General features: G+C 44.6%; 1 long non-coding RNA gene across 2 annotated transcripts in view; it reads right to left on the reverse strand.

Moving 5' to 3' along the window:
* The window catches only part of LOC111268001 (uncharacterized), a 146,026-nt gene that overhangs the window by 47,213 nt on the left and 75,928 nt on the right, over positions 1-22,885 (reverse strand). For both annotated transcript variants that reach the window (XR_015314036.1, XR_015314035.1), the window contains exon 2: positions 237-328. This is a non-coding gene — a long non-coding RNA (uncharacterized LOC111268001). The remainder of the gene's footprint in view (positions 1-236; positions 329-22,885) is intronic.

Below are 22,885 nucleotides of genomic sequence, written 5' to 3' on the forward strand. Positions count from 1 at the left end.
TACAATGGCCTTCAATCGTGACCACGTCCGGAAATATTATCGAAAACTGGCTGAAGGCAGAGAATGATTCTTAAGCACACCTAAAACGCGAAACAAATAACCACGAGGTTACAAACGAATGCCAGTCAAGTAATATATTAAAAATTATGTTATAAAGCTAGAAAGCTAATGAGCACAGTTTACACTATCTGTGGACCATAGAGAGGTACGCTTAATAACTAGTCAAGATATCTTACCTGAAAGACTCCTATTTATTCAGGGACACGTGGTCGTCTAAGTTGAAAATCAAGCGTAGACATATTGGCTCGCGCGGAAAGGGGCAAGTCGTCTGAAACAAGGTTTAGAGGCTTGAATACCGCACGTAAAACTCGACAAACTTGAAAAAAAACTAATATGAATGTTTCCCTATATATATATATATATATATATATATATGCTGTGTAGCCGAAGCTTTTAAACTAACAGGCGATCAGTAGCGGCCTCTTGTACGCAATTTGTAATAGTTGTTTTTCCGACTCGCATATATTACAGATGAACCTTGATGTTATTACTTAAAACGCCTGACGAAGACAACAGATTTTAACAGACAATCAGATAAATACCCAACACGGCTACTCTACTAGGCAAACGAAAAACTGTTTGACTGCTGGTTCTGCGAAGTTCAGGGTAAGATCCATTCTGTCATCACCCCGAAGTCATACACGGTTATTTTTATATGTTTTTGTATGGCTTCATCACCCATGCCCTTATACCGTTAATATACTACATTTTCGACGATTTATTATAGTATTAATAACAGAATGTAGATGACCTCTCGATCTAGCACGAGTGCTCGGACTTGGATTGGCAGACGAATCATAACGTTAGGCTGCTACAAGCGAATCCTGCGAACTCTGAAACGCAGTTAGGTAACTCTCAAACCAGTTAGGCTAGAATGATGATTTTTTTAACGCGCATTAGGGGTACGTCCCTTCATTTTTTACACGTTCGTCCTAGCATTTTCGCAACTTCTTGTTCCTTCATGTTCCCATATGTAATTTCCTTCTCTATGGCTTCTTGGAGTAAATCATTGGTGGGATATGCTTGCCCAACGGTTGCCCCTTTTAAAGCATGAAAAGCCCCGTAATCACACGGACCTAAATTAGAACAGTACGTGTGTTAAAACCAAGATTGGATATTACTTTATTCAATTCAGGAAATAATTAAGATATGGCGATGAGATCTGCCGTTGTCATCAAGTAACCTGACTGCGTGCTTTGGATTGCCATGCTAACGGTTCGTGGGTCTCTTGAGGAACTCGAGATAGTGGGCTGCATTCATTGTTTTCCGCGAATATCTCGTAGCAGTAGATGCCTCTGATGTCCATTGCAAGCACTGCTATCACCTTACGTCCGAACATACAAGACATTGCCCCCCACTCGATTTCTTTCATGGGCGACGCCATTCTCTTTCCTTATCCCTCTTGAGCTGGTGGTATAAATTGAACCATATCTCGTCTCTATATAATGGCACATATAAAATGTCAGTTTTAGCTGACATAGCTCCCAAACTCCAAGCTCTGCTTCCGTGAATAGTTTCCTCAGTTGTGGCAATCCGTTCTTGTATTCTGGATCTCAACATCTGGTTACCTTTTCACTGGCCTTCAATACTCCAATATCCGTTCTTGAACCATGTGTGCCATTCACGTATTGTGCTTTCACTTAAGACCTCTCTAGCTTAAAGTTCCCACCAGTACCTGAATTAGTACCGTATAAGGGCCTACGAGGATAAACTTGACCACTAAGCGTTGATCTGACCACAACTGAAAGTTTTCTTATAAATTCGTTTCTCCTAGAGTAAAAGCGACCGCTTTCTAAATAAACAGGTTTAAATGACTGAAGTATTTAGGAGCCATATTTGTGCTAGTAGTGCATAATTCATAAAAGTTACTTAATTTCAAAGGTTTGCCGAATTGGCTTGTAACAGTTTAATGTATAAATGAGTACAGCGGTGAACTGTGAAAATGAGGCTATGGCAGCTATGTTGGATTATTTTAGTTGTGAATTAGTTGAATATTAAATTTAATCTGATTACATATCATCTATTTGATTTACCAGATGTAAGGTTCGTATATTTAAGGTCCGCTCAATTCGCTCACGTTCAATGTGGCGTACATGCCAACGACAGTAGCGATTCACTGAGCGTTGACCCGAGGATGGCTTCATTTCTCGTAATTATATAAAGACAGCTCGCGGAAGACTCTTGCCAAGCCTCGGAAGGATCGTCAGTAGACAAATGTCTCATCTTTGCGGGAAAATTAGAACGTATCCATCCGGATGCGATACCGTATTTTTGCCTAAATTTTGTAACAGAAAAGAAAAATGAAAAAAAAAAGTTTCGTCTACGTTGGCGTATCGAGTGTTGGCAATCAAGTTGCCATATGTCACACAAGCTAAACTGATTATGTGGGTCGGACATATATAATTAGGTTGAGATATTTGTGGAGGATACCACGAACTCTCCAATTTGCCTACAAGACAGAAGTTCAGGTAGACAAAGTGATCTTTCACAGATAGTTAAATAGCATGGATCACCGGTTCACACCGTCACGAAACATCGTACCCCTCAACCCACAACTGACCTGACCAGAAGCGACCCCGCGCCACAGCCACATTCAACTAAGCCACCTCCCAAGATTAACCTGAACCGCATCCGTTAGGGTTCCATGTAACCGTCGTTGCTGTATCGGGAGCACTTCGAAAACTCTGTTGCTCCGAGCACCTAAACAGAGTAGAAATCGATTTAGGGCGCTGATCAATAGTCCAATATTTAGATCAACTTGCCGACGTAGCAGTTTCTATAGAATTTCTCAACATATCTTTCTCACACTCAAAAATGTTTCTGTGAAACTGTCGTTTGTTCTTTTCTGATGATTCAAAATACGAGAAGCACGTGTCGTCAGCTTATTATTAAAACCAATTTATTTCGCCAAATTTTCTACTTCTTTCATTTAAATATCTACCTCATTAGCGTCTGAATTTGACACATACCGTGTCCTCAAGGGGGCGCACACTACGACTTGCCCTCTGCTTTGCCAATCAGTCCTTCTCCGATTTGGACAACATCCATCTCTGTTTCCTTTACCCATAGCCTAATCCTTCATATTTGACACTTTAAAGTTTCTCCTTTTCGCCATAAAGGGCATGCCTTCGTTTCGGTTTGCTCGACGCTTGCATTCGCGTCAGTCCGTGTTCACTTTGAACCTTGGTCTTTCCCTGCCCTTCGTTTGCCCTATTTGGCCTTGATCCAGGAAACTTCTGTAAATTTCCCCTCGCCCACGCGCTACTAAGGCTCCTGGGATCGTTACTCAAGAACCGCCATCCACGAAGCCGAATCTCATACTTCAACCGCGTTTGCCAACACTTTTCCATTCGTAGAAGTAGTAGTAGTGGCAGTAATAGCCTTGTACACGCCCTCGAACACGAATGCTACGCCCTGCTAGCAGCACCATCGAGCACATCCGCCAGACGTTGTTTGCTACGTATTTTTGGCGTCGGCTGGCGGCGCTCAGACACCGGACGCATGGTCGCCGTGGTAAAGAAGCAATGCCTGTATGCGATGGATGGCATTACCTCTGCCAAGCCACCCGTCGCTGGCTTCCTTTGTCGACCTCGTTGGTTCGCTCGTGCAGTTCACGATGAGCGTCTCACATCAGTGATGAGCGTTCTCACGCTGGCTCACTGAATGAACATTGAGCACCATCCGTCGCCAGTGGAAGCAATCGCGGCACCGAGGCGTAGAGCGTCATCATCGTTCATTCGTTTGTCGATGGATGCACAAAGAAAGAACATGCAGAATACGAGCAGCAGAATGCACTAGAAGAGACAGGCAAAGCGGTACAGTGGATTTCGATAAGTGTAAAGGTCAAACGAAAAGACTGCCGAGCGACATATATTTCCGTCAAATCTCGCAGTAGTAGCAGCACAAGTGGTTGCAGTGTCGGTACCCGTACTGATACTATTATTCAATAACGGAGGCATCGATTCGGTTCGGCAGTGCCACTCAGGATATGCGGAAGCATGAACAACTCGTGAAAACGTCTGAAGATGAAAATATCGTATCAAGCAGGCAGTTCGAGCAGGACGAAAAAGAACGTTATGAAAGCTTGACGAGGTCAGACTTCACGCTGACAAGATAGCCCCAAATACTTGGTAAGCTGATGGTTGCTGCAAACATGTGCATATGGCTCTCGTAAGCAACAGCCTTCGGGACTGCGGAGCGTGCTGGTAGGCACGATCTGAAAAGTAATCACCCAGGAATTGAAAGCGATCAATAAAGTAGCCCAGGACACTTGCACAAGCCATCCATTTTGAATTCCATGTGATTCAACCCAGCAGAGAATGAATAGTCATCATGCCCGAGCGCCGCAATTACCCCTGCACTCCCATTCGACACGAAACGATCCAACGCTGTCGCCCTTTAGTCTCAACCACCACTGCTGCTACGCATAGTGCACAGTCTATATAAATACAACCAAATACATTAACACAAACAACCAGACAGGCTGGTTTCCACCCGTCCCGAACAACCAATAACGAGCCAACTTCTGCGCCCGTGCCTTAGCGCATTAATGAGCAGAGCGAAGCCTTGAAGCCCTTCCCTAGTCTCACTCTGCTAGAGTGAGACTAGGGAAGAACACCCCACCCGCGATTTTCGTGAACGATCTCAACCAGGTTGAGCTCGAACATTAGCGGGAAAAAAAAAGTGCGGACTTAAAGGACCTTGTGGAGACAAGCACGCGGCGACAACAACCAGGACTGACAAGCCTATATATATATATATATACGGCCTTCACTTTGCTTGCTTCTAGATGCCCTTTAACTTACGTTCATCACTGGGCGTAGTACTTAGTGTTCTTTCCAAAAGCTTTCCACAGATCAAGCTACATGTTTGTGCTATTTGAGATTCCACTACCAAAGCCTTAAATTAAACACAACGCGTCTTTTGAGAAACTGGGTCTTCTCTCTTTATGCGATAGGCAAGTATAATAAACGGAAGCGGTAAGTGCAGAAGAATCACAAAGCGTCGCGAGACAAAGGAAACCACACTACCAGGAGAACACTTTTGTTTTCTATCCTATATACCAAGCACTCCGGTCGCCAGCAATCTGCAGTTGTTACTATACTTAGAACTGCAAAATATAAGGTCAGAAAAACAAGGATGAAGTAAGAGCGTTCTTTATATACTACTCGATTTCCAAAGTGACGAGGTCTAAGGTAAGCAACTCTATCGTCCGCTGTCAGCGCTTTCATTGGAAACCTGAATGATCTTGATGGACTACCCCCGTATTCGGTCTATCTACATTTTCCTATTTATTCTACTATTTAAGATCATGATATTTCCATTTCCTTATTATAAAACGATCTTTCTTAAGGTATATAATCCAATAGCACTTAATATATTTATTCAGAGAAGGCCTCGAGGGGTAGCTACGTCCTACGTCGGTAAGACTACATTTTCAGATACTCGTCTATGGAAAGGGGTAATCCCTATATTGCATACACATATGTGTGCGTTTGGATAAATATATGTAGAGAGGCAAAAAAAAAAGGCCAGACTTTCTTTATTCGTTAACATTGGCTATGGCCACTAAGCTTACTTGTGCTTATGAGCGCTCGGTTTAGAGGTTTGAGGTTTTCAGCGTTACTAGGGATCTCAGCAAAAGTTGACTCTTTTCGTTGCAGAGTTCAATCGTTGTCATCATCATAACGTCGTTTAAACTTAACGCGTATAGTTTTTTTTTCGCCAGTTCGTTTCGTAGCGCCTAGCCCAGGAAAACCTTTGGATCCCTCTTTAGGTTTTTCTTATATCTCCTGAGGCTGGCCAAAGCAGAGAAAGGGGGAAAAACCCCCTATTCTATCGAACCAAACCAGGCCCTCGCAACGCCTTTCTTGCCATGAGCAAATACCATACTGACACATAAGAGCCAGTAGACATCCGTGAACACACGATGTCTAAGGAATACTATAGTCGTTGGTAGATCGGCTACCAGCTAAACTAAGCCTCGAGGAGTAGTGAATATTTAGAGGGTCTAGCGTGTACGGAGGCCTGGTCGTCCTCCTTCTCGAAGACACTGATACACCGAGCGAGCTCTTATTGTTCCGCCTGCCTTCTGTACTTCCCGCTACGCATACGCTATGTGGAAGATGTTTTCCAAAGGCCGTATACTAGCACCAAGGGAAAGAGATCAATACAGTTTGCAAGCGTCGCACGACGACAGCTGCTTCGATTGGGAAGCAGATTAGCTGAGACATCGATAAGTCTCGTAATGCGTGGAAGACTGCTTGAAAGGAGATGGAAGAGGCTGTGATGGGGTGAATCCATACAGGGGCAGTGGGGTCACGAAAGGCTTCGCATGCGTATCAGCAGTCAGGAAGGAAAGAACGCAATAGCTCGTCCCTTTTTCAAAGTTCCGTTCATAGTGACATGCTGATAGGACGTGGCCGAACACAGGGCAAGTGAATACTAGCGATTTCAAAGAGGAAGAAAAGGGGGACAGGAAAGAAATCAACGAAGGTCCGACGAAGTCCGAATAAGAAATCCAAAGCAAATTACTCAATTTATGCTCGTCCGAACAACGATGGCTCCATATCAGCAGACATCTCAACTTTCTGTCAGCGGCGTCGCCGGCGATGTCGACTAGTGTTGCCGTCGATTTTTTTTCGTTGCTTCTTCCAGCTTGTCTCGTGGTAGTGGCAGAGAAAGCTGCAGTAGCTTCGTCCTTCGATGTTATGATCGCTCCCACCGAGTCCTTCCATTCAAACTTGACGAAAAACAGGCCAAGCTAGGATATCGATCGTCTCACCCTGTTCTTTTCGGTTTTTCTCAGGTCTTGCTCGAATGCTGCTCCCGAAACAAACGCGTAGTGGAAGTTAGAAAGGCTCTTCGCTTAGTTTTTCATTAGGTTGGGCCCAGTGACGAGTGCGGGGTTTCAAGGTTTTCCTTCCCACTAATACCTCTCCTAACTTATTGAATGTATAGTATGAATCTGATGACGCTCTATTGCAATCGATCCGCTGAATTGGCAGCCGAATGTATTACCTCCGACTCGCTAGCCGTGGTGGCATGGGACGCCGTCAGAGTTCTCAGCCGTTCCAAGTCCCTGTCCAATACATGCGCTCATTGCAGAACCTTTATTTAGCATTGCATCTAGCAGACAACTGAGATGGGTCACATCGTAAATAGGACCGGAGAACAGTGAGTCCTTTTTCTTCTCAAGTCGCCTGGCGACAAGCCTGACCCTTCACTATTATCCGTACACAGCTCTCCATCAAGCCAATATACGTGTAGGGTGAAGCCGATTTCACAATAAATAGAAGCATGGACAACGAAAGTTGGGGGGGGGCTACTGAAAGAGAAAAGGGAAAATATTCGTTTAGGGTTACCCTTGATGAATGCGCTGGCTGCTCGTTGACAACTGGATGAAGGATATGGTCGGTATTTTCAACCTTCCTTGCATTTACTTCGTGATGATGGCAGAGCTGTGTCCTTTCACAAAAGCGACAACGCATGGGTGTTCGCGTTCACTTGAGTATTCTGGACTGCTGCTCTAACCCGGTGGCGTAACTCTGAAATTCGTTGCACCCCAAGCTATCTCTTGTCGTATCATAGCCCCTTTTACGGTGTGCCCCTCCAAACGACGCAGGTGGCCAAATTCTGCCCCACCCATTCCTCATATATCGTCGTCAGCAACATCCATTGTCATTTTAATACGAATCCCCACCTTTCCCCTAGTTTGAGCTCGCCTAGTTCACCCCAAGCCCTATCCGATACGTTCCCTTGCCCCCTTCCAATGGAATAGTAGAAATAGTAATGACTCAAGATAAAGATTACCTACCACATGTAAGGACTCGGCTCCGTTCGCTACTGTTCACCATCCGTCGTGCAAGTCTTCACTATAAGGGTTTATTCGAGTAGAGAGAATATGTACATGCATATGTGTGCTCCCCCAGTTGAATCCTATAGGCTCCGTAGGCTGCCTGGCAGCAGTGTTATGCTCGGACAGACGTCAGAGCATTGTGTTTGAGAGATGCCCTCTATTCCTAGCCTGGACAAGATCTCAGGATATCTGAAGACTTACTTTGGCCGGGCAACCGTTTTTCAGCTACCATCCCGAGGCGACAGTAGTGGCATCTACCGCGATGAGTGGTTCTTGCTAGGACTGACTCTGCCATTCTACCTCGAACACCGGATGTGCTGACATCTAAGCCACGGGGGCGCACGTTCAAGAAGCACTGGCGGCCTCGCGGCGACTCACAGGCGCACAGACACACAGTGACATACAGGATGTTCTCAATAGCGAAGAGTTCTTTTTCTTTATTTCCTTTCTGAGTTTTGAATACGACGATGACATAAACATAAAAAAGAGGTACATCTTCTTCTTGATTCCGGGAAGAAAACGCACGTCCTCGCAGGGCACGAAGAGAGTTGTCCGGAGACGGGCAAGATGTACGAATAACTTGCGTATTGTCAGTTACATTTAGTCATTCCTCTCTCTCTCTTTCTTTCCTCTCACAGACACAATCTCTCACTCCTTATATATATGAATACATACATACATATACATGTATATATATCTTTTGTTCTGTCATAGCGGTCAAGCTATTCAGTGCTATACCGCCGAACGGCATGCCTCAGTAAAAAAAAGAGCAAGGAAGTGTATCTGGATTGAACTAACTCGATAGCGAACGGGTAGCTTTTTCCCACATGTATTAATACCACAGACTTTCAATACCGATATACATCCGTATATCTTTCGTACTTATTTTGCAGTTTCTCGGATTTAGCACACTTGCGTATTGTAATTGAGCGTAAACAATTTGATTGTCGCCATTATCATCACACTCATGCCCTGGTAGATAGAACCTTCTAAAAATATGTTATAGCAATTTCAAAAAAACCTAACAAATATGGGCAAATGTTAGTGATTATTGAAGATTTAATCTGATCACGTTTTTACGTAATTTACTTAGCCGTTGTCATTATGCCGTTATGATTTGTGTTGCTGTCAGAAGCATGCAAAATTTACAAGTTCAAACTGTTTCTAGATATGTAGTGAGACTGTTGGCTATAAAGTCAACACTTCTAAGAGTATTAGCTCTGTCTCAAGATATTTCAACATACGGACACGTTTTAGAATATCGAAGACAATAATCGAACTACTTTGTGATGGTTCTTTTGAGGGTAAGCACGCTCAGGTTATCACCTCTTTTTTTCTACATTTTCGTTCTCTTCTTCTGTAGTCCAGCTTTGCTTCTCTTGCCCGATTTCCACCTGTTCTTATCTACTTTTATCGGCTGGTTGTCGAAAGCTGTTTTGTACGACCAACCCCGGTAAAATATCGAACAGTCTTATTTTCAGCTTTCTTTTCACCACTAGGCTTACTCGGCTTGGTCGTTAACCATCTAAGGTGTTCGGCGCTTGCGTTTGTCGCACGTGTTCGTCTTCAGATCGTGCGTTCACTCACAAAAACGCAACCAGGCTCATTTCTAATGCATTAATGGCGACGGCTACGTATCACTATTCCCTATTGTTGTTGAACTTAATTATCTCAGCGACTCAACTTACACAGACTAAAATACTCCATACCTGCTATCAATGTTTGTGGTATCACTACTCACTTACATGCTTTGGGCTATTGCTATTCAGTTGTATGAGGGATGGCACGCTGAAGTAAGCTAGAAACTTTTTCTCGCTCGGCCTCTTTTGATTTCCTGTCCCCTCCAACTTCTTCGACCGCGTACTAGTTCAGAGTCTTGCAGAGGCAGAAGGCAACTGTCTGCAAAGCAACAATCGCTTGGCCCAAATGGTCAATGGGGATATACAGGGAAAAAGGAGACAAACCGTTGAAGAGTTAGTGTCCGCTGTGCTGTTAGTGCACTTCCTTTGAGTAGGGCTTGCCCATGAAAACCCACTGCGTTGGAATGGTTTGTGGCTCTTTCCTCTCGTCCCCGTCCGGACGACGTGTTCTGTTGCATCTCCTCACTACCGCCTTGCTGGTGTTGCGTTTTCGACTGTTGCGTTTGGCGTTGTTGAAGCAGTCGTCGATGTCGTTGTTGCTCCCATTGTCGAAGGCAGTGCAACGATTGCTTCGCCGGGCGCCTTATTATAATTTTTCCGGTGTTCGTTCATTCAAAATATTGCGACGACTATGGCGTGGCAACCGACCGAATAAATGGGACAGGGGGCTCAGACAGATCAGGAGAGCCGGGGCAAAAAGGTATAGCCTAGGAAAAAGTGCTGGTAAGAAGTTTGCACGGAGTAGCGTTCGAGACACGAAAGGATATGAAAGTATAGGTGGACAGAAGAACCAAAAGGGTAGCACAAGCATCAGGGCGTATTGGAGGTTGGAAATGAAGAAAAGCTTATTGCAAGTTCGCGAAAGCAAACACGGGAGAAGACGATTCTGCCAGGCAACCCCAGCTGAGGACGACAGCGGCCACCAACTGGATCGCCTAGCTCCCCAACGGCTAGAAAACTAAATTTCTTTTGAATTAGCTGTTTTGGACCAATCTTCTCTCTCAGGTGGCTCGTCTTTTGTTCATTCGTGATGGGCAACGATAAAAAGAAGGAAGAGCGGAACGCCAGCCGGCACACTTCTGGGCTGGCTATCGAAAACGCTCGAGAGAGAAAGCAAACAGGCAATGAACAGGCGAGTTAGACTTCGGCTGGCGGCGACAACGGCGCCGGACTGACAGAAACGACCAGAGTGTCCATAAAGCAAAATGAGGTCGCCAACGGACACCAGACACTGTTACTATGCTATTATTACTTGACGTTACTTGCTTATGCCACAAGCCAATGGCAGTATCAGGCAGCCTAGAATATGCTTAATGAGTTCGTGGGCGCGTTAACAGATTGCTTTTCAAACTATTGCTCCCCCCGCACGGAGACAGCTACTAAAACAGCGCTACTGTTGCTGCTGATACTCAAGCCTAGCGGGAATGCTTAGCTTGCATAACCTTGCCTCTGCCCCTCTTGCATCCCGCCATCAAACGAGAGGAGAGAGGCGATAGTACAGAAAACGGATGAATAGACGAATAAGCCAGCACCAGCAGCCGTACTGATGGCAGTAGCCGTAGCAGAGAATACGGCAAACGATACGAACACGACCATGTGATGCAGCCAATAGAGAGGTGCCAACCGCGAAGGCTATTCTGGGAATAGGAACCCCAGTGCCTGTTAGTTTCCTAGAGAAGTATCGGTACGCGGGAAACGAGGAGATGAAGATATTTGCGGTGATCCATCTTGCAACCATCTGGGAGGGTTCTAGTCTTTCTCTCGTTGTGGGTCTTACATGGCAGGTTACCTAAAAAAAGTGGGTGAAAAAAAAACCAAGCAAATGTAGAGCTCAGTATAACGAGACAAGAAGAAAAAGTACGCATCACCTAAATGGTCGGACGGTCGACTCTCGTTCGCTCATTATGTTCATATTTGCCGCGAAAGGGCTGCTGTTGTTTTAATATGGGCTGTATCCCATACAGATTATGGACTGTGTCTCAAATCTGGCTCGTTCATCAAGTCGTACCATTGTAACTATAACGGGAACGCCACAGTCGTCACAGAAAAATCAAAGATTTCTCTCATTCACCGCTTCAAGCTGATTCGCAATTCTTCTCAGCCGTAGACATAACTAGTAACAGGGTTCAAACCACCTGTCTATTTCCGTCGAACGTTCCGTCATCTTTACACAAAAATCAATTTCGTCCTTAAATCACCTACTAGTAGAATCTCTACCTATCACTCGTAACTGCCGTATTGTTTAAGCTGCCATGGCTTTGGCGTTAATGTGTTGTTCATTCGACAGGAAGTTGGACCGAGAGTGACCCATGGTGTGTGGGATAGCCGCCCTTTCTGAACGCCATGTTATAAGCCAATGTCCGATTACTTGACTTCCTATCCGCGGCCTCACTGTCTCTCCGTTTGCCTTTCGGTTCCTGTACGATGACCGACCATTCATGATAAGATAGAGAACATCGGTGCAGTGAGCGCTCACTCGATGCTTTCGGCAGTGGGACAACCTCACGCTGAAACACGTACAGCCCTAGTAGTGGTTGTAGTAGTTTTCTGCTGTACTTTTCGCTTGTTCCTGCTAGCGGGCACCAGGCACCAGCAATGTCAGCGGAGCGGGAAAGGTAGTTTTGACGGCTGCTCTTAACAATCCAGACCAGTTTGCCCCCTTGGCCACTTGGTTCACTGAACTGCGCTTTGCTCCCAGCCTATCCTCCGTATTGCGGCCACAATGGTTAACTTTCTGCGTGAGTAGGGTGAAAAGCGTTGGTGATGGTTAGTGTATAAGTACTAACACAGCGACGTTCGGACGGAAGAACCCCGAGGGCATGACCGTGTGCCCACAAACTGGACGACTGAATCGTCCCAGCAGCCAGAAAACTGGCAGCCAGTGCGACCGACTGCCAGGTAGCCTTCTGTGCTACCTTTGACGCTTCTATCCAAACCTTCGTAAAGCGGCTTCACAGTCTTCGGCTGTTCAGTCACAGTCTTTAAACCACCGAACGAACAAGGCGCATCGTATGTTCGCGTCATTAATTCGAGTAAAGAAATAACTAAACTAGACTACAAATTGTGTAACTCTTGTTTTTCCTTCAATTCGCTCGCGCGTGTCTGTCAGTGCTTACGTCCGCTTCCGTGTCTGTGTCACGAACTACCTGACGGAATACTAGAATCGAATGATGCAGTCCGTACAAAGAACTAACACGATGGTAAAAAGCAAAAAGCCAGTGTACGAAGCTAATACAAACGGTAGCCTGTTAAGAAAAAAATACAGTCAGTATGAAAGATGTCGCTTTCGACCAACATCGATAATTGAGCGAACAATGAATGCACCGGCATGTAGCGTTCGGCATGACGCAGATCAAGGCTCTTTACGGCCAGCCGTACAATAGTGGACATGATCGGGACCGCGTGAGTCTATACACTATATATATAGCCGTCTAAGGAGTGAATCAATGAGGAGGCAGTTCTTCGTAAAAATCTCTTCAAGTCTGAAGCCTCGAGTAAGGCCAGTTGTGCTTGGTAATTACCGCTTAAGCACAATGTAGCGGGCTGTTACCTGGGTCAGGATCACTGTATTAAGCGTCAATGTATCATAGCGAACGAACACGGAAACAATTATCGCAGATCGTTGACCTAGTACGAATGATATATGCACAGTATGGTACGATGCTTGCTTAGACGAAAGACTCATCCGTCCAATAAAATAATTTTCTTATTACAAACGTATGACAAACACTAACTGCATGGTAGATAGATGTAGTCGAAACAACAGCAGCCTATACTTCTTGCACAGTGTGGAAGGTTTCTTCTATTTGACCAATTTTCTTTCTCTATATAATTAATGTTTTTTTTTTGCTACTCATGTATTCAAAACAGATGATAAAACAGAACAAGAAGGACGGAACAATACAGTGATTATATTACCACACAAACAGGTTCCTGTAAAGTATGTTTAATTGAAGCACGCTTCAAGGGCAAAGACATTTGTATATTAAACTACAAGTCAGTCCGATGTTGTCGGGAGATGTCTGGATGCTACATTTACAGCGGCTAGATAAATGTTACATCTGGTCGTTTCAGACGCAGACGATTTATATTTGTCCCTGTAGATACTCGATCCATGTTTCCTCCGGTGAGGCGTCGCTAAAAAGGTGACATTTTTCGAAAGAATAGACGCCTGTGAGTTTACTAGATCCATAGCGGTCCTTCGGATGCTGATTCAGATCCTGCACATACTATAGGTAGCTTCAATCCGCCAGAGATATCTTGAAACGTTATTCAGTTCCTTCGCAATCGGTTGCGAATGTTTTGGACTCTACTTTTCGCTCTTTCTATTTGTCGACTTATTTTGAATCAATGTTCTAGATGGGTACTTCATTCCGATTAGCGTTTATTACCATTTCGAAACGTTTCGACCTCTCAGACAAACAACCTAATGCATATTATTACTTGGCACCGGCTCGGGTTTTCCCTGGCTCGTGCCGTTTGCTATCATGTCTGTTTTGACCCTGTTGTTGAGACCTGACACACGCCAAGGCAGAATGAGGTCACAAGGCTGCAATATGAGCGCTTTTTCAGTTGGCCGTTGTTAGTGTTACTCGATATAATCACCTTCGTATTCTATTCGTGACAATATGAATGAGGTTTAAGTTGGCACTAGGTGGCTCAAGTGCCAGACACGCGTTGACTTCAATACTTTTGTCAGAAGGACCGACCGAAATCGGTCTCCTGTTCACTAACCCATCTATCAAGCTAACCGTTATTATTGTGTTTTACTTATTCGTTCTACAAAAATCGCCTGGAGTTGTCGCTTTTAATGCTAATTATCTGGCCACCGTCCTTTCAAACGTATTACAATGTTCTTTGTAAAAGTTGGTGCCATAACTCTACAGGTCGACGTCTAGTGTTCCTTATTTTATCTCATTTACCCCAATCATCGCCTTTCTTGGTCTGTCTCACACCCAGACGTACGCACACACATTGCCACTAGCCAAAATTTACAATTCTAACACTGCATTTGCAGCTTCTTGTCTGGCAATAATAAAGTTCCATTTCTTTGCGACGATTGGCTTCGGGTTTGCTGGTCCACTTAGACGCAACGGTGATTTCAGGTCGTTTGCTAAACTGTTATCCGTGTGAACGAGGGTTCAGTTGACTCTAACTAACACGGACCATCATTGGCGATAATTCATTATTTCGTAAGTCTTCGAAACATTCGCTGAATTCCTCTCACTCTCTTGTTTTTGTTGAATATATCCTAATGATAATACATCCATTCGTTCCAATCTCTAAAACACTAGCAGCTCTTGAAAATGTGTTTTTGAATGAAGATTGTAGCTCCAATCAAGGTATCCATAAAGGTTCCTTCGTGTTTCTGTTTCGGGTTCCGAAGGTATAAAAACTTTCAAGTACACAGCCTGTTTTTTCGCTGTGCAAACAGGAGATGTAAGGCGAAGTAGGTGGCACCGAACGTGGCTGTTAGTCCGAAAAGGATCATGAATAATGTAGAGAAGGCAGCAGAGCTCTCGAAATAGTTTTATGCAGCGTATGCATTTCTGCTAAAACAAGTTTAAAGGTACAAACAGTCGAGCTTCAGGTGAACCACTGTAATCTTGAATTATTGTAGAAGTACATTTTAGTGTTAAACCATAGACCAACTGCTCAGAGAAACACGGAAGAGTTTTTACTGGTGCCCTCAAAGTTACAAAAAAAAAAAAAAAGAAGAAGAAATGTACGAAAGTGGTAAACGTGATTGTTTGAAGGGAGCTTAGGTGCTACAAATGACCCAACTCATGACAATGCTATATGGTTAAGGCTTGCTATTAAGTAGAGTTTTACTATTTTTACATTTGAACTTGTCTAGTCAATTTAGCAAAGTAAGCAACGAAGTTCTTTCACAGGCACAAAAGAGTTTCAATGTCGGTGATAAGCCAACATCAAATACATAATAAAGGGTGCCACTTTAATATATCTGCGCTTTGATCATAATTGCTAGCCCCAAATGGATCGTTTTCCCCGAAATGAAAAACACTGTGAAGCACGTGAGAGGATTTAGAAACGTGCAACCGAAGTACCTCAGTTTCACGTAATAGAGGCACAATATTTTTCTCTAGTCTCAAGCCAATTCGTGATTTGGCTGAGAGTGCATATATCAAGGTATGTAATCTAGCATTTGACTGTTTTGAAATTTGCCAAATCGTTGAAAAACCTGTTCAGCTGTCGAGTACGATGGACTAAAAACTTATGCGCTTCGGACGAAGCGCATAAGGGATTTGTTTTTTCTGGTCTCTGTCACGCCTGTTTAAATCAGCTGCAATTTAATTTGAGAGTTTCCATCCTACCATTATGATTTGAAAGTACTATTTTTCGCTGCAACATGCTTAGACGAAAGTAAGTTACTATTAGCAATAAATTTTATTCGAGTATATTAATGCTACTGCGTTTGTACGAACTGGCCAATTTCAGCACAACTAGATCGCTAGTCAGGGCTGTTGATACAGAGGTGCACGATCCTTTCAATTTGCTCTCTTTAACCACATTGCTGAGCGTAAAAATCAGGCTTGCGCGAAAGGTACGGCCCGGAACGATAATGGTAATTTTCGTTCTTTTTTTTGCTTTCCGTAACCACGACGTGAGGAGACGTGATGCGAAAACGCAAATACGCTCATAAAACAGCTAGTGGGACCTACTTATGGCATGTACTTATGTATAAGGAAGTCAGATTTCCTCTTGAGTGCCTCACAGCTTCCCGCATTAAAGTATGCCGTGAGATGCGCACATTCGGCCGTGCAGTCACGCAACCACTATATGGGTCCTTTCATTGATATTGTTGACATATGGTAGCATTTTTCTTCCTGTATGGGACACTCTTTCTTCCAAACGATATGAAGTCTCAAGTCGTAGCTGTCATTGCTACTGCGAAGATACTTTTGTAAGAAAGGCCTTCGCCGAAACATTTGTTCACGAGTACAAGATTCGAACACATGACTCAGACTACTCTGGCTCGTAATGTAAAACTTGTTACATCGCCTCAATCATCTTTAAGATGTAGTCACGTATCTAAAACAATCCGAAAGAAGCTTTATAGGGTCTCAACTCTAGATACGGCTTTTTGTATGGATTTTCTAGATTTCTTTTTCAGATGAATCCACCGGAACCAAGAAAAGAAAAATCTATTGTTTCCAACAACAAAATGATACCGTTGTCTACCATTAACTTTAACCATACCGAATAGTATTAGCAGTTCTCTCAGCTTGTGGCGAAATTGAAATTGAAAATCTACAAATTAGCTGAGCTGAGAACGCAAACAGTGTGATAGCTTTTGCTATGAAAAGGTTTTCTATTTATAAATGTTTTCTGAAATCTTCGATTAATCTATTCGCCTTAATTTGCAGCTATCGATATCGATCTACGGATACAAGGAACGGTTCCTTTTTCTGTACCGTAGAGAACGATGTGTATGCAAAAGGGCCGGCCACGTTCCTTTTCTGTCGTGTTACTTCTCCCACTTTAGCGCTTGTCGTTAATGCATACATATAACACGCTCTTGCTATGTAATTGGCTACTTCCTAGTAGTACTTGCTCACGCCCAGCATTATTGTCGTATACATACGACGCTCTCCAGCCTGTTTCGCCTCTTCCTGTAGGCAGTCGTATGCTTCTTCTATCCATGCTTGTTTAGCACATGTTAAATGAACTATAAAGTGCTGACTCGATGACTGAGGTCCTGTCGTTGCCTGGTCCCCGACAGCGACCTGAGCTAGCGCGGACCAGTCCTACTTTGCAGAACTTTCACCCTGCTGTCGCTTTGGGCTAGCTTCCCCTCGAACGAGGTTGCCCCGTTGTTCAGCATTTCTGGCTAGCAGTTGTAGGATCGTCGCTTCTAATTTTGGTCTAGGACATAGCGGGTACTGCTTATCCTTTTGCACGAACCTCGTAGGCATTGTCCGTTCCGCTCTGTATCCGGTCTTGTACGTTTCGTCTCTTTATCTAGGCTTTCCCGTTATCCTTTAGTGTCTTGTGGAGCTCTCTCTATGTGCAGAGGATGCTGAATGCGGCTCAGCGTAGCAGCAGGGGGTCGCTCCCACGTCTTGCATACAGATAAGCGTTCGAGAATAACACACGATAGTATGAGAAACGGAGAAAGAGAGATAAGTGCAAACGGAGTTAGGGGCGTGGGGAAGAGCGGGTGTAGGAAGAATCCAGACGACGTCGGACATTATACTCTGCTGCCATTAGCGCTCCCGCCCGTTACAGATGCAGCTTCTACCACTGTCGAAGCGACCGCCATTGGTAACCTTGCTTACGCCATCATGGCAACTTCTCGGTTTCCCTTCCCCTCTCTTTTTCCTTCTCCCCAACTTTGTATGTAAGTTGCAGCTGTTTTCCTCGAGTCGGCCGCTGTCAGGGTAAACCACGTGACCGACAACATCACACACGCACCGAGACAAGAACACACATCCGTACATAGACTTCGGCGCATGTACAATACCACCGGGCAAGCAGATGCGGCCACCATCGCTTCACTTTGGTTTGCTTGGCTTGGCCTGGCTCGGCCTTTTTTTCGCCGTGGTCTTCGTCACCCATCGCTGTCTCTGTAGCTAGGCAACTAATGCAATTTTTGGTTGTTAGCTCTTAGAAGACGGCCTCGGGCAGGCGTGGGCGGTTGGGTGGTCGAGTGCGTATTCGCCCACGTATAACTCCTACGCAAGCGCAATGCTGAAAAGACTTATCTGCCGTGTTTCGCAGCCCGTTCGGTTGTCGGAGTTGCCGGTCTTTTGGTGCATAAGCCGGTTTCTGCTTAGTGGACTAAGTGCCCGCTCATACAGGACGCTTCGGCCGCTAGCTATGCACAGATAGTACTGTACAGTCACTGCGAGTTCCAGGTTCAAGCTGAGCTAAAGAAGGTGCTTCGTAAACTGCTAAGTTCGCAATCAGGCAGTGGGCAGTTCAGCAAAATAAAACGATGTGAAGTGAAGAACCTCTGCGTTGCATACCAGAGCTGATTTGCTAAGCGAAATACTGTTGCCCCTAAACTCTGAGGACACGACCCCTTTCTGTGATAAGCTCCCCCTGTCCCACTTTGCTTTTCGCGGACTGCTGCGGTAGCTGTCGAACAGAAAAATAGAGCCGACAGCAGGCGGAGTTAGCTACACTCTGCGGTGACGCTCTCACACCATTGTTTGGTTCGTAGTTAGGGTAACAGCCTTCTTTCATTTTCACGGCCCTTCGTCAGTTTCTCTGTGACTTTTGGCCCGCTATTCTTTTTTCTCTTCGTCCTACGTTATCTTCGCCAGCTTCAACTGTGTATCTCTCTCCGGATAATTCGTTTTTGCGTAAATACGCATGTTGGTATTGCACGCCACCTTGTATGTAGAAACTTGCGGAGCCAAGGTTGGTAGCTGTCAGTGACTGCCAAAGCAAATGACTTGCTAGTCAATACAAGCTGCATTACTGGATGGAATTGGCGAAAGCTGTGGATAGTTTGACGGCAGTCAACCATGAACGACGTATTAACTAGTATCGAGGAAGAATATGCGAGGCGTAAAAATCACAGTCGACGCATGTACATGCTACAAGGTCCAAATGAAAAGAGGACACTAATGCAATCACGACGATGCTGTGTCTTCATACATTTTATTCCCCTCGCTTAAAGACGGATGGATAGAGCTTGAGACCTGCGGAAACTGCTTGTCCCTAGGCAACTGGATGGCTCGGCAGGTTACTCATAACCAACTTTTCGATATGGACACAAATCATTGACCCTTGACCAAGAGAGAATATTCGAGAACATTCGGCAACACACGGTGGAGCCTAAGAGCACCCGTCCGCTTAACGAGAATCATAGGCTGTGAGCAACATAGACGAACCTACCTCATTCGACAAAGGCCTTACCCTTACCAGCTGCAAACGCAAATTTTCCTACTTGCTTGCAGACCTTTTACATCGCTTCTCATCTAACAAGAGGAGAAGAGGCTCCAGTGATAAGGGGTACAGTTTCAACTTTCAGCTTCGACGCCCCCTCCGTTGAATGCATCTGCTCGTGTATGTGCTTGTATGTACGCTAAATCCATTACCCTCAATGTCAGTTCGCAATCCGTCGCCCGTTTCCTTGTGGAGCTACTCGCTAGAGCTGAGTGGTCGGCTTCAAGTTTCGAGTTCCAGTCGCCTTCACACTGCCACTAGAATGCTCCGCTTGCAAAGTAGACTTTGCAGCCGAAAGCAGTCGCGGATCCTGCATTGCCGGCAAACCGAAAGGCGTTGGGGCAAGTCACCAAACCAAGCACAGGTTTGCTTATTTTAAGAAGTTTCGATGCGGCCTCAGAATCCGGACTGGCCCAATGCCTTTATCCTTCGCGATTTAGTGACGGTTTTCATCGCTACTGCCGCGTCAGTGGATTTTTATCTATTCTCCCGAGAAGTTTTCTATGTGCTTTGATCCTTACCTTGAAGTAATAGAATGGAAAAGCAACATTTCTGCGCTGCTAACTTATATCTTCCGTCTTCCTTACACATCGTCAAAAACGTTGCTCTACCATAGATGGGTAACTTATGGACACTCTAGCAGTGACAGACTGACCGACGTGTAGCACAACGCATGTTGTTGTTGTCGCAGTATGTGTGCGTACGTTCGCATTAGTGTATTTGGATAAGACAAATGCAAGTCGAAAAGAAAATCAAGATAGGGATGGATGTTCTTGTCCAAGTTTGGTCTAGAGGCAGAAGTGTGACGTTGGAGGGAAACGCAAAGTTTTTGCTCCAGGCCGCGCGCCCATCGTCGCTCGTCCTCGGTGATGTTTCCTGCGTTTCTTTGCACTACTTTCTCGGCCGTTTGCTTGCTAGCTTAGTGCCTCACTGCTCAATTTGGGCCCTCGAACACGACAAGGCAGACAACGTTAGCGAGGCTGGCTAAAGTAGTCTTCGCGGCTCAATTCACTTCTACCGCTGTTGCCGCTGCAGCGGCTTGTCCCTACTTGGCAATTGCCTCACTGGGGGGTGGTCGGCCCTGGATCTTTCCCCAGTTTCTTGACCGATTTTGGCCTTCAATAGCCGACTACTGGAGCACTGTAGCGAGTTACTGCTGCCTCTTTTGCTGCTACTACTACTATTACTGTCTGGAAGCATAACGAATCCTCCCTTTCGTTTATTGCGACGTTGCATTAGCCGCTGACTATTCTTGTGTGAAAGCCCGACGTTTCTGTGCCTTCAATTGAAGGAAACTTAACCCTTTTGGCCCCGGTCGCAGTAAACGAAAGAGGTATTACGGAGAAAGCGACCTGGCCAGCGTACTGCGTTGCATAGGGATGAAATTGATCTGCTCTTGTAAATTTCTTAGCGCGTCAGCCGATGGGAAGAGGTGGTTTTGTTCTGGCTACTGTAGGCCGTTGCCCTAAGCATTTTATCTTTCAGTTCAGGACGTTACGCTTTTCCCTGCGCTCGCTATTGCTTCTCGGTCACAGTTTCTAGGGTTATCGACCGCTCAAAATGACCGAGACCCGGTCTGAATCGGTTTCCATTGTCCTATTTTCATGCTCTGAGAAATAGATAGTACTTTACGATAGGCTTAAATATTCTAGAAGCATGAACGTGCCAGAGACATAGGTACTTCCTCCGAACTCACTCTGTCCATCGATCGTGCGAAGCCAGACATTGTATCTCAAGCTTGCGGCAAGCCATACGAATGCCTGTCGAAGGTTAAACTTTCTACCAAAAGCAGAACTCCTAATCCCTACCACCTACCAATATAACGTAAGCAGGCATCTGGGAAAGCGGGCGGTCAAGACGGCGTTCTATTTCAGTGGCATCATTTCCATGATAAGCACTATATATGCATTACGTTCGTTAGGCCAGCCGCTGTCCTCTGTCCTAGGAAGGACAGCGGAACTTCTACAAGACCTGCCACCATCGTTCTGCAGCAGTAATTCCAATCCATCTCATGTATCATACGAACCACCATAATACTCTGTGTCCATCAGATACTTATCAGCGCGCAAAAACTTTCCCCCTTCAAAGCACATACCTGAACTACTGGCCGCCTTCGTGCATAGGAGTCCTTCTCGATTCCATTGAACAGTCAAGTGATGGAATACAATATGAGGAACTAAATAGATGTTGTTATCCATCGACGGCTGCTTGAAAGGGGCGGTGCGGGACTCACCCGATACGTTAACTACCATGCTTTTAAGGTACATGCATATGCGACCTATAGAGACTCAATCTTACATGAACCTTCTGCTGTATTATGAGTACCATATTATCCATCATTCTGTGAATCAAATTGTGTTCTCGTCAGTTACGCTTGACCAGCATCAGATTAGTATTTTAATCAGGAGACCTCTAACAGCCTCCATCTAAACAATCGAAAAAAGGTTCGTTTCACTGTAAACATGTGTTTTGGCCATATGATACTGTATCTGGTCTGAATATGCGCGCAATATAAGAACGGCCAATATAGGGACTCATTTTTATGTAGGAAGCAACGTTCTGAGTAAAACCAACGATAAATGGCTAGACTTCTACACGCGAGCTCGTAATAGATGTTCTCTACGAATGATATATGAATCTTCTCCGCACCGTTTAATTATTTCAATGTTTGTTAATGAATGAAAAATCGACTATTGGTAGAAGTAACCGTGCTTCACTGGACTGCTTCAGGTGAAGTGCAGCGTAACAACGTTTTACACGAGTGTTTTACACGAGAATTATTGAAGTAGCGATATAGCCTTAGGTAACCGTATATATAGATAGATATAACCGTGTAGCTTGACAAATTTTTCCTCTAAGAATATGTTTTTGCTGTATTGTGTTCACTCTTTTGTGTATGTCACTCATTTTTTCTAAACAAACACAAGTCCCACAAACGGCTATCTTCGAAACAGACAAATCTGTGTTACGCGTCAACAGCGCAGCGTCATTTTTGACAACATATAGCATGTACCTCCTGCAAAAGGCGATCAATGAATATGGTCACTAAACATTGGTTAGGGGTTCGATCAGTTTATTATTAACTAATAGAACTAATAGAATAAAACTAAAGATATGAAAAACGTATCTTCGCACTTTGTAAAGCGCCCATCTTCTAACCTGTCGCGAATTTCTTGCAACTAGCGTAAGGTAGCGATCCTTTTGACAATCAACTAATATTAAATTAGCTTCTGGCAGATTTAGATGGTCTAGGCTGATTTAGGTAAGTTGGTTTAGATCCAGGCTGTAGATAACCGAGTTGACTGCATGTAAGTTATGTTGATATGTGTACGTTTGTTTACGATGATGTTCTTTTCCAATTAGCTGTTCAATATATTAGACACAGAAAGATACTGCTTCACATTATATT

Source organism: Varroa jacobsoni, unplaced genomic scaffold, assembly GCF_002532875.2.
Source record: "Varroa jacobsoni isolate VJ856 unplaced genomic scaffold, vjacob_1.0 scaffold_1247, whole genome shotgun sequence".
Classification (NCBI taxonomy): domain Eukaryota; kingdom Metazoa; phylum Arthropoda; class Arachnida; order Mesostigmata; family Varroidae; genus Varroa; species Varroa jacobsoni.